The sequence below is a fragment of the Coregonus lavaretus genome (assembly GCF_964263955.1).
Source record: "Coregonus lavaretus genome assembly, chromosome: 16".
Taxonomy (NCBI): Eukaryota; Metazoa; Chordata; class Actinopteri; order Salmoniformes; family Salmonidae; genus Coregonus; species Coregonus lavaretus.
The window spans coordinates 35418150-35430272 of NC_140003.1; positions in this window are offsets into that span (position 1 = coordinate 35418150).

Sequence of the window (12123 nt, forward strand, 5' to 3'; positions counted from 1 at the left end):
GCTGTTCTACTGATAATGAGGGCTACAACACTAGAGTGGGAATCATCCTTTCCTGAATAGAGTATTGTTGAGCCATCGCTTGTCACCTTGCGTCCAGAACCAGTCCACTTGTGTACGCTTTCACAGGATGTCCACGTTGTACCTGTCCATCTCTCTGATAACTTGAGCTGCGTTTGAAGTTTCTAACATGGTGGGGACGTTCCATGCTCCAAGACGGACTGTAGTTTTGGTCCCTGGAAAACTCCTCATCGAGCTCCTGATTTCCCGGGTAGGCCTTTCATCTGAAGCCATCATAGTGTCAATGGATTGGTTGGAGTTTCCTTTTGGGTCCCTTGTTGTTGTAGTTTTCAAAGTTGTTGCAGTTTCTGTAACAATGTGTCTTTTTATGGGCTGGGGTTGTTAGCCCCACACCCAACCCCCAACCTGGAGGGCCAGGTGTTGTGTTAAGTCTGGCCTCTCACCTGGAAACTGCCCGGCATGGTTGAACCTGCCTGGGGCCAAAACCCCACCGGTATAGCTTTCAGGATCACTGAAACACGCAAGCTTCCCCACAAACAACAAGGAAACAGCACTCAGGGAAGAGCTTTTACATGTAATTACCTTTGACTGTGTAATGGTTTGGGACAGGCATCTGCAGGTCTCTTGTTGGTCAGGAGTGGCATTTCATTATCCTGGGGCCAACTAAAACCAATGTTGCCTTGAAGGAATTCCACAGTCTGCTCTTTATGTTCCATCTCTCTATAATGCCATTCGCTTTTGTCGTTTTCTTAGGTGCAGCAGGAATGCAAAGAGGAGTTGATTTATGAAAACTGTCTAGCAACGGATGCTGAACAACACTGTCAACATGGACCCACAACACTGAGAGAAAAGGAGGCAGAGTAAACAGGAGGAGAACAGAGAGGGCGACTGAGGGGTGGAGGTGTGGGTGAGAGAATGTACAGCACTTCTATTTCAGGCATTGACCACCTGATAACAACAGTGCTGAGTTGATGGAAATATATGGACGTCATTTGTACCAGAGCATGAGAGACAGATACACATCTGTACTATATAGGCAGAAGGTGGTACTCAGGGTTAATGGCTGGCGAGCCTGTTGTGGGCTAGTATTTGCATAGAAGATGGAAATCTAAGGCTTGTTTACAGAAAACAACAAGCCCATGGGTTTTTATCTATGGATCAAATGCAATACATCTCAGAAAGTCACACGTTGTTTCTAGATAACTGTGGCGTCCCTGCCATATTTTTCTATTCAGAAGAACATTCAAATAATGTATCCACCCAGTTGATGTGTGTCCAGGCCCTGAAATAGATATAAAGCAATAAGGTCTGGTAGCTGGGTGTAAGAAACTAGATCTACACTTCCAGTCAAAAGTTTGGACACACCTACACATTCAAGTGTTTTTCTTTATTTTTACTCTTTTCTACATTGTAGAATAATAGTGAAGACATCAAAACCATGAAATAACACATATGGAATCATTTAGTAACCAAAAAAGTATTAAACAAATAACATTTATTTTGTATTTGAGATTCTTCAAATAGCTACCCTTTGCCTTGATGACAGCTTTGCACACTCTTGGCATTCTCTCAACCAGCTTCATGAGATGGTCACGTGGAACGCATTTCAATTAACATTGTTGCCTTCAATAAAAGTTAATTTGTGGAATTTATTTCTGTCTTAATGTGTTTTAGCTAATCAGTTGTTTTGTGACAAGGTAGGGGGTGTATACAGAAGATAGCCCTATTTGGTAAAAGACCAAATCCATATTATGGCAAGAACAGCTAAATAAGCAAAAGGAAACGATAGTCCTTCATTACTTTAAGAGATGAAGGTCAGTTAATACGGAAGATGTCAAGAAAGTTTCTTCAAGTGCAGTTGCAAAAACCATCAAGCGCTATGATGAAACTGGCTCTCATGAGGACCGCCACAGGAATGGACGACCCAGAGTTACCTCTGTTGCAGAGGATAAGTTCATTAGAGTTACCAGCCTCAGAAATTGCAGCCCAAATAAATACAGAGTTCAAGTAACAGACATATCTCAACACCAACTGTTCAGAACGGACTGTGTGAATCAGGCCTTCATGGTCGAATTGCTGCAAAGAAACCACTAATAGGAGACTCTATCTCTTTTTGTATTAGTTATTTTTATTGGTTTTTGTTAGGTTTTTCATAAATCTCTCTGTATCACCCGTCTGTCACTGGTTACACATCCCAGGGGGAAACCTCCCATCTCTAGGGAACAGAGTCATGTGAGGGACACCGTGAAGTGGATGATCAAACATTAGCAGGCTAATAACAGTACATGCTGCATGTCCCCTTTCTCTGGCCTCTCAGTGATGGCTGCCTAAAAATAAAGCTGGCCTTGTGGGCTGAGTGCCTTCTGATGCTCATGTGATCTTGTTGTTCCAAACACACCAGAAATAACTGAAAAAAATTGACCAGTGAGAAAGAAAACTCTAAATGAATGATGATGAGTGATGAATACAGCCCACATGCTGTAGAATAAATGTACTCATTCATTCAGGACAAAAGGACTTTCTGTCTGCCCTCTGTTATTCAATAGCACTGAGGTTCAACACACAAACACATCATCATACCCAAGGCCTACTGTATCCATAAACCCTATCCTCCTATCCATTTATCAGTATGTTTCTCTTGACTTTCTCTCCCATGCTGGCTTTATAGATAAGCGTGCTACCAAGAGTTTTTTGAACAGCGCCGGAAGAAGATGGCTGCCGTTTTACAGCCCTCTAACCAATTGTACTATTATGTGTGTTTTTCCGCGTTATTTGTAATTTATTTTGTACATAATGTTTATGCCATCGTCTCTTATAACCAAAGAGAGCTTCTGGATATCAGGACAGCGATTACTCACCTCGCGTTGGACGAACACTTTTTTTTCAACGAGGCGTTCGCGAAGGATATTCTACAGACTCCAGACAAGGCCCAGATCCCCGTCATTCGCGTGAGGAAGAGACGGAGATACCGTGGACGTAGGTCGGGGTGCCTTGTAAAGATCCGACGGCGAACGAGTAAACTGCCTCTCCCATCAATCCTATTAGCCAACGTTCAAGCTTTGGATAATAAAATGGACGATTTAAGATTACGGTTATCCTACCAACGGGACATTAAAAACTGTAATATCTTATGTTTCACGGAGTCGTGGCTGAATGACAACAATGACAACATTCAGCTAGCAGGCTATACGCTACATCGGCAGGACAGAACGGCAGACTCGGGTAAGACGAGGGGTGGCGGTCTCTGTATTTTTGTAAACAACAGCTGGTGCACAAAATCAAATACTAAGGAAGTCTCAAGGTTTTGCTCGCCTGAGGTAGAGTATCTTATGATAAGCTGTAGACCACACTATTTACCAAGAGAGTTTTCATCTATACTTTTCATAGCTGTCTATTTACCACCACAAACCAATGCTGGCATTAAGATTGCACTGAATGAGTTGTACAAGGCCATTAATCAACAGGAAAACGCTCATCCAGATGCAGCGCTCCTAGTAGCAGGGGACTTTAATGCAGGGAAACTTAAATCCGTTCTACCTCATTTCTACCAGCATGTTAAATGTGCAACCAGAGGGGAAAAAACTCTAGACCACCTTTACTCCACACACAGAGACGCATACAAAGCTCTCCCTCGCCCTCCATTTGGCAAATCTGACCATAACTCTATCCTCCTGATTCCTGCTTATAAGCAAAAACTGAAGCAGGAAGCACCAGTGACTCGGCTAATAAAAAAGTGGTCAGATGACGCAGATGCTAAGCTACAGGACTGTTTTGCTAGCACAGACTGGAACATGTTCAGGGATTCTTCAGACAGCATTGAGGAGTACACCACATCAGTCACTGGCTTCATCAATAAGTGCATCGATGATGTCGTCCCCACAGTGACCGTACGTACATACCCCAACCAGAAGCCATGGATTACAGGAAACATCCGCACTGAGCTAAAGGGTAGAGCTGCCGCTTTCAAGGAACGGGACTCTAACCCGGACGCTTATAAGAAATCCCGCTATGACCTCCGACGAACCATCAAACAGGCAAAGAGTCAATACAGGTCTAAGATTGAATCATACTACACTGGCTCTGACGCTCGTCGGATGTGGCAGGGCTTGAAAACTATTACAGACTACAAAGGGAAGCACAGCCGCGAGCTGCCCAGTGACACAAGCCTACCAGACGAGCTAAACCACTTCTATGCTCGCTTCGAGGCAAGCAACACTGAAGCATGCATGAGAGCACCAGCTGTTCCGGACGACTATGTGATCACGCTCTCCGTAGCCGATGTGAGTAAGACTTTTAAGCAGGTCAACATTCACAAGGCCGCAGGGCCAGACGGATTACCAGGACGTGTACTCCGAGCATGTGCTGACCAACTGGCAAGTGTCTTCACTGACATTTTCAACATGTCCCTGACTGAGTCTGTAATACCAACATGTTTCAAGCAGACCACCATAGTCCCCGTGCCCAAGAACTCTAAGATAACCTGCCTAAATGACCACCGACCCGTGGCACTGACGTCTGTAGCCATGAAGTGCTTTGAAAGACTGGTCATGGCTCACATCAACAGCATAATCCCAGAAACCCTAGACCCACTCCAATTTGCATACCGCCCCAACAGATCCACAGATGATGCAATCTCTATCGCACTCCACACTGCCCTTTCCCACCTGGACAAGAGGAACACCTACGTGAGAATGCTATTCATTGACTACAGCTCAGCATTCAACACCATAGTGCCCTCAAAGCTCATCACTAAGCTAAGGATCCTGGGACTAAACACCTCCCTCTGCAACTGGATCCTGGACTTCCTGACGGGCCGCCCCCAGGTGGTAAGGGTAGGTAACAACACATCTGCCACACTGATCCTCAACACGGGGGCCCCTCAGGGGTGCGTGCTCAGTCCCCTCCTGTACTCTCTGTTCACCCATGACTGCATGGCCAGGCACGACTCCAACACCATCATTAAGTTTGCCGACGACACAACAGTGGTAGGCCTGATCACCGACAACGATGAGACAGCCTATAGGGAGGAGGTCAGAGATCTGGCCGTGTGGTGCCAGGACAACAACCTCTCCCTCAACGTGACCAAGACAAAGGAGATGATTGTGGACTACAGGAAAAAAAAGAGGACTGAGCACGCCCCCATTCTCATCGACGGGGCTGTAGTGGAACAGGTTGAGAGCTTCAAGTTCCTTGGTGTCCACATCACCAACGAACTATCATGGTCCAAACACACCAAGACAGTCGTGAAGAGGGCACGACAAAGCCTATTCCCCCTCAGGAGACTAAAAAGATTTGGCATGGGTCCTCAGATCCTCAAAAAATTCTACAGCTGCACCATCGAGAGCATCCTGACTGGTTGCATCACCGCCTGGTATGGCAACTGCTTGGCCTCTGACCGCAAGGCACTACAGAGGGTAGTGCGTACGGCCCAGTACATCACTGGGGCAAAGCTCCCTGCCATCCAGGACCTCTATACCAGGCGGTGTCAGAGGAAGGCCCTCAAAATTGTCAAAGACTCCAGTCACCCTAGTCATAGACTGTTCTCTCTGCTACCGCACGGCAAGCGGTACCGGAGTGCCAAGTCTAGGTCCAAAAGACTTCTCAACAGCTTCTACCCCCAAGCCATAAGACTCCTGAACAGCTAATCATGGCTACCCGGACTATTTGCACTGCCCCCCCACCCCATCCTTTTTACGCTGCTGCTACTCTGTTAAGTATTTATGCATAGTCACTTTAACTCTACCCACATGTACATATTACCTCAACTAGCCGGTGCCCCCGCACATTGACTATGCAACGGTACCCCCCTGTATATATAGCCTCCCTACTGTCACTTTATTCTATTGTATATATAGCCTCCCTACTGTCACTTTATTTTTTACTTCTGCTCTTTTTTTTTCTCAACACTTTTTTGTTGTTGTTTTATTCTTACTTTTTTGTTTAAAATAAATGCACTGTTGGTTAAGGGCTGTAAGTAAGCATTTCACTGTAATGTCTGCACCTGTTGTATTCGGCGCATGTGACCAATAAAATTTGATTTGATTTGATTTGATTTGAAGAGTTGTGTAACCTTACATGAGCTGTTTATAGGTACAGTGGCTTGCGAAAGTATTCACCCCCCTTCGCATTTTTCCTATTTTGTTGCCTTACAACCTGGAATTAAAATGGATTTTTTGGGGGTTTGTATCATTTGATTTACATAACATGCCTACCACTTTGAAGATGCAAAATATTTGTTATTCTGAAACAAACAAGAAATAAGACAAAAAAACTGAAAACTTGAGCGTGCATAACTATTCTTTGTTGCCTCTGATTAATGCCCTCCTTGCCTGGTCTGTGAGTTTTGGTGGGCGGCCCTCTCTTGGCAGGTTTGTTGTGGTGCCATATTCTTTCAATTTTTTTAATAATGGATTTAATGGTGCTCCGTGGGATGTTCAAAGGTTCAGATATTTTTTTATAACCCAACCCTGATCTGTACTTCACAACTTTGTCCATTACATGTATGAAGAGCTCCTTGGTCTTCATGGTGCCGCTTGCTTGGTGGTGCCCCTTGCTTAGTGGTGTTGCAGACTCTGGGGTCTTTCAGAACAGGTGTATATATACACTAGATCATGTGACAGATCATGTGATACTTAGATTGCACACAGGTGGACTTTATTAACTAATGATGTGTGTTCTGAAGGTAATTGGTTGCACCAGATCTTATTTAGGGGCTTCTTAGCAATGGGGGTGAATACATATGCACGTACCACTTTTCCGTTATTAATTTTTTTGAAAATTCCATTACGTGAAATCCAAATAAAAATCCATTTAAATTACAGGTTGTAATGCAACAAAATAGGAAAAACGTCAAGGGGGATGAATACTTTAGCAAGGCACTGTATGTTTATTTTTTTTATAGCTGGCCTTCTTGGCCAGGTCTCCCTTTTCTGGCCTCAATGGGACTTCTTTGTTAAATAAAATAGCAGTTATTTACATTCTGTACACAACATGTTTAATGTGTCACTAAAACAGACTCAAACTTCTGAATGATATTTAACAGTTTACAATATGTTCAAAAGCACTGAAACTAAAGAGTAGTTAAAACATATCTTATCAGGAATGACACACCTACTAACCTAACAGCCATTCTAACTGTCATTCTTAATCTCTGATGCCAGTTTGCTGATCATAACCAAATTGGGGTTATCTAACTGCTAATGTTCACTACAGTGCCTGGTCACTACAGATATTGAATTCACTTTAATTTCACTGAAGAACTAAATACATTCCCCAATCACAACAGTATAGGTTTAATCAATATGTGTGAATAAAACCAACACAAAGAAATTTAGACTAGTACTGTACACACACACCAACCACTACCACTACCACCCCAAAACCCACACATCTGTCTGTCATTGTTGATCAAAAAAAGGCAGACTAGGTTCGTCTTTACAGTGCATTCAGAAAATAATTCAGACCCCTTGACTTTTTCCACATTTTGTTATGTTACAGATTTATTCTGAAATGGATTAAATAAATAACAATTATCATCAATCTACACCCCATAATGAGAAAGCAAAAAGTATTTTTTGACATTTTTGCAAATGTATATACATATATATGTTTTAAAATACCTTATTTACATAAGTATTCAGACCCTTTGCCATGAGACCAATTGATCATCCTTGAAATATTTTTACAACTTGATTGGAGTCCACCTGTGGTAAATTCAATTGATTGGACTTGATTTGGAAAGGCACACAACTGTCTATTTAAGGTCCCACAGTTGACAGTGCATGTCAAATCAAATTGTATTTGCCACATGCGCCAAATACAACAGGTGTAGACATTACAGTGAAATGTTTACTTACAAGCCCTTAACCAACAATGCCATTCTTAAAAAAATAAAAATAAATTAAAAAAGTGATAAGTAAAAATAGATAAGTAAGGGGGGGGGGGCAGTACAAATAGTCCGGGTAGCCATGATTAGCTGTTCAGGAGTCTTATGGCTTGGGGGTAGAAGCTGTTAAGAAGCCTTTTGGACCTAGACTTGGCGCTCCGGAACCGCTTGCCGTGCAGTAGCAGAGAGAACAGTCTATGACTAGGGCGGCTGGAGTCTTTGACAATTTTTAGGGCCTTCCTCTGACACCGCCTGGTATAGAGGTCCTGGATAGCAGGAAGCTTGGCCCCAGTGATGTACTGGGCCGTACGCACTACCCTCTGTTGTGACTTGCGGTCGGAGGCCGAGCAGTTGCCATACCAGGCGGTGATGCAACCAGTCAGAATGCCCTCGATGGTGCAGGTGTATAACTTTTTGAGGATCTGAGGACCCATGCCAAATCTCTTCAGTCTCCTAAGGGGGAATAGGCTTTGCCCAAATTTAACAGAACATGTGAAACAATATATTTTTTAATGTGTCACGTGCATACAATACAACATTGCCAAGGTGACACCACTTAAACCTGGTAATTTCCCCTCACCTAGTGGCCCATTTACACACAGTGCAATGGATTTTAGCAGTGCTAACTGTGCCACTAGAGATCCTGGTTCGAATCCAGGCTCTGTCGCAGCCGGCCGCGACCGGGAGACTCATGGGCGGCGCACAATTGGCCCAGCGTCGTCGAGGGAATGGCCGGCAGGGATGTAGCTCAGTTAATAGAGCATGGCGTTTGCAACGCCAGGGTTGTGGGTTCGATTCCCATGGGGGGCCAGTATAAAAAAAATAAAAAAATAAAAAGATTTATTCACTAACTGTAAGTCGCTCTGGATAAGAGTGTCTGCTAAATGACAAAAATGTAAATGTAATGTAAATGTTTAGTAATAATTGACTGATTCACAAGATGGGTAGAGGCATTTCCTACTACCCACTGTGATGCCAAAACAGTAGCTAAAATTCTGGTAAAGGAAATATTCCCTAGATTCGGAATCCCAGAAACTCTGTCTACAGAAAATGGCACCAATTCCACTGGAGATGTCATAGCCCAAATTGCCCTTGTGCTGGGGATAGATCAGATGAAAATGCGGATTAGCCCCAATAGAGGCACTGGGTATAGCCCTCATGAGATGTTAACAGGCCGTCCCATGAATGTCCCATCTCATATGCCCATGACTGACAAACAGACTGACCTGACTAGACTGGAATATAGACTGGATATATGAAGGAACTAACTTCTACTGTTAGGTCTGTATTCTCACTCTAGGAAAGCCCAGGAGGTGCCAGACAGAGAGGACAGAGACGAATTAGAAAATACCGTGAGCCACATCCACTGGGCCATGAATGTGCTGTGTTATGTATAATAATCTGTGCTCTGCTTGCTTCCTCAGTCTCGGGGTTAGAAATACAGAACAACCAATTGAAGTCAACCAATTCCTGGGTTAATATGCTGCAGGGCATGGGTAGGAGGGCAACACCAAATGGGTCCAAAATAATGATGTTCCCAAAACTTTCTCTTCCAGGAGAATGGGGGTTTCATTAGCTCTCTTTGGAATGTTTCCCGAGTCTGTGGGCTGGGGAGAGCAGTTAGTGAAATTCGGCTGTTTTATAAGTATACGAGTATCCGGATTAGTCTGTAGAAGGGGTGCCCAATTAATTAAGGCCTGGCCATTTTTGTTTGTTTTTACCATATGGTTTGCAAATAACCACACACAACACACTTGTTATGAATATTTGTTAGGGGTGTTAATACGTGTTTGACTTACTGAGTGGACTATTTCATTTGGTTTAGTGGGTTTTCACGGGTTAGTGCCGAGGTATCTTAAAGGGGCACACATATAGAATTTTTGGACGTTTTAATTTTCTGAGTGAGTTTTAAACACATGGGATTTATTTTGATAAGAACTGTACTGAAGACTTACTGTACACCTGGGATACGACATTTATGAAATCTTTGACTGTTATTAATGATGAGTCTGCTATAGAATAAAACACTTGTTTGAAGGGTTTGAATGACCTCTGTCATGACTTTCTAGTGTGGTTTGATCACCCTCACTGGAAAGCCGAGACACATTGGATGAGGAATTTAAGGTCATTTGTAATACTGATAATTATGAAGAAGTTTATAGTTCATAGCCATATTTGTGATTCGGACCATTTACATTTACATTTTAGTCATTTAGCAGACGCTCTTATCCAGAGTGACTTACAGTTAGTGAGTGCATACATTTTCATACTGGCCCCCCGTGGGAAAAGAACCCACAACCCTGGCGTTGCAAGCGCCATGCTCTACCAACTGAGCTACAGGGGACTACATGACAAGGACAGAGAGAGAGCGCTAGCCCTGAATGAGGGAAATCTGTCGCTAGTCAATTTTACTATTCCTTGAAATACCTTATGGGATACAATTAAGTTAAGATGTTATCAAGGGTTGTCATTCTAATTTCATTTGTTATTTTGATTTAACAGGCAGTGTTGTTTAGTTTTTTGGGCGCATGAATCACGATGTGAGTCATGTGTCCAAAGGGGTAATTACTGGTCGCCTGGGGCCTTTTGGTGAATACATAAATTGTATTAAGAATATGAGCAGTAGTAATTAATGGGTTATGGGTTCAATGGAATGTTTTATGTGCAAATGTATTTGTGGCCGGAGACAAAGTACAAATGGGTGCCTGTCTCTGAAACTAGTGGACTGCAGCAGGCTGCAAGAATGTGCACTTCCTAACATCAAGGCTTCTCCAGAAAGATAAGAAAACATGGTACAGTAGCGCACTGTGTCTCACTTAACAATGTTCTTAGGACTCTCTTCCCACGGTTGAAGGCTTCTCTGCCCAACCTAGCAGGAGAATCTGAGCAATGTCTGCACCCTGGAGACTTTGTGGTGGTAGAAGACTACAGAAGAAAGAGCTGGAAAGACCCTAGGTGGAGAGGCCTGTACCAGGTGTTGCTGACATAAGTAGCAGAGAGAGATACCTGGATCCATGTGTTCCACTGTAGGAGAGTTCCAACCCCAGAAGAGGAAGATGGCCCTGCCACTGCATAGCATTGTTTTATTTTCTGTCTGTCCATGTGTCTTTGCAGCAGTGACTTTAAGCTTCCCTATTGGTGCGCTGCCAGAAGGACAGACTCAACAGACCGATGTTGATAAATTTAGAAAGACTCTGCCTGAGCCCGAGACCCTAGTGACGGAAGAAGGTCCTGAGCCAAAGGGAACCGACGCCGGCCCGGAGTAGTGGCCCAGAAGTAGATGGTCATCGTATAAGGCAGGGGTGTCAAACTCATTTTAGCTCAGGGGCCACATGGAGGAAAATCTATTCCCAAGTGGGCCGGACCGGTAAAATCATGGTATATATAACTTAAAAACAACAACTTCAGATTGTTTTCTTTGTTTTAATACTATCAACATAAAACATAAACCTGGAGCCTGAGGACAGTGTGTCCAAAATAGTACAAGCACAACATCACTATTAATCATAAAACACCTCAAGTTTATTTGAAAATTCTAAAGAAAAAGAACACACAAACACACAATGCCTCAGTGATTCACAGAACTGTTTCACAGATCACAGAACTATATCAGGGTGTCATTTCTCAGGCAGAAATGTAGATACAAATAATGAAATCCTGTTCCCCAAACAAGTGCAAGAACCACAGAGTCAAGAATAGGTTAAATATACAAATAAAATAAAATAAATTAAAAACAATAGCACATCAACATAAAAACATATAAACATAAAGCTGGAGCCTGAGGACAGTGTGTTCAAAAGCACAACATCACTATTAATCATAAAACACCTCAAGCTATTTGAAATTCTGAGGACAAACAACACACAAACACACAATGCCTCAGTGATTCACAGAAGTATATCACAGATCACAGAACTATATCAGGGTGTCTCATGCAGCACTTTAAGTGGGGTTGCATAGTTTATTTGACTCCTGATACCTGGCATCTTTTAGCTTTCACCAGCGCATCAATATCAGGCGTCACATCCTGAGTGGCAGCCAACTTCAGGATGTGATTCAAGTGCTTGTGCGTGAGCCTTGAGCGCAGCTTTGTTTTATTTATGCTCATTACAGAGAACTTGCTCACAAAGATATGCGGTTCCAAACATGCACAACAGTTTTGCAGCGAGGGCTGTCAAGTTGGGGTAACCTGGCAAGAGATTCTGATAAAATGTGTCCAA